The sequence below is a fragment of the Pinus tabuliformis genome, chromosome 9 (assembly GCF_031772625.1).
Source record: "Pinus tabuliformis cultivar Carrire ecotype Pingquan chromosome 9, CPIR1, whole genome shotgun sequence".
Classification (NCBI taxonomy): Eukaryota; Viridiplantae; Streptophyta; class Pinopsida; order Pinales; family Pinaceae; genus Pinus; species Pinus tabuliformis.
In genome coordinates, this window is record NC_142307.1 from 1,792,289,132 (window position 1) to 1,792,293,859 (window position 4,728).

Here is a 4,728-nt window from a genome sequence, read left to right on the forward strand (position 1 = left end):
TTGCATTTTCTTTGGCTTTTAGGCCTTAAATATATGGGAGAGGATGCAGTCTTCTCAAAGGTAGAATAATTAGAGGAACTCAATTGTTCCATTATTATGAAGATAAGCTTCATGAACTCTTAGGCTGTATAAGAGAAGCATCCAGAGAAACTTCTTGATGAGAAGCACCAAAACGAAACTTGTTGATCCTCAGTCAAGAGAAATTATCCTTGATTTCTCCCTAAGAAAACATCAAAACCGCCAGTATAATATCTCAGACAGCAGATTACAATGATTTTTCTTTTAAATGAATCAAAACTCTCTAGATAGAGGCATATGTATCACTTCCCTCCATGCTTAACATCATACACCTAAAAGAAATTGGACTAATATACACCACATTTTACTGGAAAAATTACATAGACAGAAATGTACAAGCTTCAAGTTTTTACTGCAATGGCACTGAACCCATATAATTGGAACAATCTTCTTTCTTGAGATTGTTAGCTTCTTTTGATTGTGATTTTCTTTTTCATTTGCTATATGTGATTCATTTCTTTAACCTGCAATTTAACCCACACTAATTCTATTGTGTATAGAGTTACACAAATGCCGGCAAAACACAGTATTGAGGCATTTCTCATCCATGCTTTGCACTTCATCCCTTGTTTGAACCCATCAATCAGAGTCAATGGAAGTTAGGGCTGATTATCCAACATTCGCTGCGTTCAGTAGAGAAATTCATTTTTATTGGAGATAGGTAACTTATCTCAAAGTCATAGGTGAATCCACACTAGTTGCTACCGTACAAGGAAGATAGTGAAAGGGAAAATAACAGTTTAACATATCATAACAAATTTCTCACCCATGCTCCCTCTTTATTTGAAAATTGATAATAGATTCCATGCTTCTGAGCTAGCATCATAACTTTGCTAGGTGCTTCTCTTTCCCCTTTCTGCAGCAGAATTTGCACTCCCCTGCCTCTGCAAAATTATCTTAGTGTGACGCAATCAATCTTTGAAGTATTTTTTCCATATATCAAATCTCTGTTTCAGCTTCTCAAGTTCTACGTCAGGATCAAGATTTTCTGGACCCTTCCCTGACTTCACCTCCACAAAAAAATTGCATCATAATTGAAAACTTGTGTCTTATATTTAAACTTCTTCTGACCAATAGCAGCATGTTCTACATCATGTTCCAAAGTAAGATCAAACTTTGAATCCTGAAGATGACTCTGGGGTGCGTGATGAGGATCAGGAGTCTTTGTTTCAGCTGAAGTATCTTCATCCCAATCAAAGTCATCATTATGTGGTGGAATATGTCTTCTAACATGTTCTTGAGACACGCTAGGGTAAATGTCTAAATCACCGTATTTTTCCTTTGCCTGTTGGATAACCATTCTATCAACTGCCAAGCTTTTCAGTGAAGCAAGGCTTTGTTGTAATGAAGTCATATTATTCTGCCACATTTTCTCAATGGAGGCTAGTTTGACATCATATGTTGATCACCGAGTTTCGTATTGATGTATTTTTTGGCATAAGATAGCGTTTTCATGTTCCTTTTCTTTCAAAAGTGTCTCTACATCCACTACATGACTTTCAAGATATGAAATGAAATAATGTTGACCCTTGAATATCTTCTTATCTTCCAAATCATTCTCAGAGGACTACTATAAGAAATCATATATAAAAATAGATAAGCAAAGATCAAAACTGTGAGTTTTCTATTAAATTGTATACCTTACTCGGAGCTTGAAATCCAGGTATATCGAACTTTCGTAGTAACCAAAAAAATCCAGCTCGTACCTTTACTTCTAATGCCTATAAATTTTGACTTACTTTTGGTAGATCTAGTACCCTTTCCATTCCTTTAACTTTGGCATCGATTTTTGTTTCATTCTTACGTAAATCTCCAAAGTATCTCTCTGCAAAGATATTTACTACAGATTATCCAAAGTATCTCTCAATGGAAGTTAGGGATGATTATCCAACATTATAACCTTTTTAGCTGCGTTCAGTAGAGAAATTCGTTTTTTATTGGAGATAGGTAACTTGTCTCAAAGTCGTAGGTGAATCCACACTAGTTGCTACTGTACGAAGCAGACAGCAAAAGGGAAAATAACAGTACAACATATCATAACAAATTTCTCACCCATGCTCCCTCTTTATTTCAAAATTGATAATAGATTCCATGCTTCTAAGCCAACATCATAACTCTGCTAGGTGCTTCTCTTTCCCCACCATTTATTCTTTGCCCTTTCTGCAGTAGAATCTGCACTCCCCTACCTCTGTAGAATAATTTATCTTAGTGTGAAGCAATTGATCTTTGAAGTATTTTTTCCATATATCAAATCTTTGTTTCAACTTTTCAAGTTCTACGTCAGGATCAATATTTGTCAGACCCTTCCTTGACTTCACCTCCACCAAAAAAATTGCATCATAATTGAAAACTTGTGTCTTATCTTTAAACTTCTTTACCAGCTGACTAATAGCAGCATGTTCTACATCAAGTTCCGAACTAAGATCAAACTTTGAATCCTGAAGATGACTCTAGGGTGCGTGATGAGGATCAGGAGTCTTTGTTTCAGCTGAAGTAGCTTCATCCCAGTCAAATTCATCATCATTTGGTGGAATATGTCTTCTAAAATGTTCTTGAGACACGCCAGGGTAAATATCTAAATTACCATATTTTTCCTTTACCTGTTGGATAACCATTCTATCAACTGCCAAGCTTTTTTGCAATGAAACAAGGCTTTTTTGTAATTGACAAATTCCTCCTTTAAAGTAGTTTTTATGGGGGAAGGACAAAGGGAGGACTGGAAACAGAGTTTCAACTCTCTTTTGGGTAGTTAGAAAATCTTGCTGGCTTAGAAGCTAGTAACCCTGAAACGCCCTGTGAAAAGCCACTAAAAAGAAGGCGGGTCTCGGCAGACCCACATTGTCAAACTTGGTGTGGTCAAGAATTTCACTGCCCAACTCGAGCTGTATAATTGAGGTTCAGAGTTCATGCAGCCCCATAATTTTGAGTCAATCGATGGCGCAACTCAGGAAGGTGAATCATAGGTGGAATTCATTCTTATAATTTCATTGCAGGCCTATATTTTATAGCTACATGCCCACCACCACCTGTTCAATTCGTTTCCAAGGGCTACCATCTCACAAAGGATGTGGGAGGGTGAAACTACCTGCAAGGTTTCAAAGCGTTTTCCCCAAGTCTGAGGATGAACTCCTCCAAGAATTTGCATATGAAGTGAAGAAAGGGAGAAAGATGAAAGTTATGAGTGCTTGATCTCATTCCCTTAATCGTTTTTCCTGCCCAGGGGGAGATGGAGGGGTTGTTATCAGTAGTCGGGACTATAATTCTCGTATCATGGTGGACAAGGAATCGATGACAATGACTGTTGATGCCGGGGTAGAGTTGAGGGTACTCGTTGATACGCTTGCATCAAAGGGTCTTGCATTTCCTCAAACAACCAACTGGGATTTTATTTCCATGGCCGACATCGTTAGCACTGCAGCCCACAGGAGCCGATTGTTGGGTAAGGGAAGTGGAATCCATGAATATGTGGTGGGCATGAGCCTCATTGTTCCTGCGCATACGGATGAAGGATATGTAAGACTCCTCCATTTTAAAAACAATGACGAGGATCTGAAGGCCGCCAAAGTGTCTCTGGGAGTGCTGGGGGCCATCTCACAGTTGACATTTAAGGTGGAGAAAATGTTCAAGCAATCCGTTACTCTGGATCTAAAAGACAACTCGGATCTAGAAAAATCATTCGTGATGTTTGTTGAAGCCCATGAATTTGGGTTTATAACTTCGTATCCTTCTCTGCGTCAAGCCTTGTACATGATCCAGGACAGAGTGCCCATTGAGGTTGCAGGAAATGGGAAAGTTTCCAACCCCGCCTTTCAACTGTTGACAGTGCAAATTGTGGCATAGACGAGGGAAAATGGTGAGAAATTGTTGTTGTTATAGATGTTTAATAGTTAGTATGACAATTTCTTTTCTATTATAAATATAGAAATAAAAAACCTTGTTCGTATTCAACAAAACTCGACTATAAAATGCTAAAACATTTACATGACGCAGGGGATTTCTTCCGGAGTATATGCCTGCAACATTACATTTCATTACAGCGGGGGAAGGAGAGCAAGAGGACAAGTTTAACAGGAAATTTAACTAACCTGAAAACCTCAGAGGCGGAAGGCTGCAAATCTGCCGACAGTTGGTAAATTAGACAGTTTGGTGCAAACGCGGCCCTCCTGCAGCAAAGAAGGCATTTGCCCCTGCACTCCTATGCAACAACAAAAAACGCAGATGGCTATTCGCGTGGGCACAACGGCTGTCCTCATCCTCCTGGCCCTCCTCGTGCTGCAGGAAACCCAACCCTCCTCTCGCAGCATTCGCCCCTGCACTCTTCAACAAACCCCGCTGGCTATTCGTGCGGCCACGACGGGCACGATAACCAAAATTAAATTTACGGCGTAATTAACTAATCTTAATTAGATGTTTTTTAATCAAATTGGATGGTTTTTTAATGTATTTTTAATAAAATTGGATGGCAGATAATTGTTTAATCGTCTAACAATAGATCTGATAATCAGGATTATGACAGAGAAGTAAGTAGGGAAGTTGATTTTAGAGGGAAACGCCTTGCGGCGTTATAAAATTTTTAATTTATTTTAAAATTATTCAAATCACTATAATTTGAAAAAAGGCAATTAACATTTTAAAAAATGATAAAGAAAA

The 4,728-nt window shown here is 38.4% G+C and overlaps 1 pseudogene; it reads left to right on the plus strand.

Moving 5' to 3' along the window:
• The first annotated feature begins 3,348 nt into the window (after positions 1 to 3,348).
• On the plus strand, positions 3,349 to 3,918 carry LOC149155922 (L-gulonolactone oxidase 3 pseudogene; annotated as a pseudogene).
• The last annotated feature ends 810 nt before the right edge of the window (positions 3,919 to 4,728 follow it).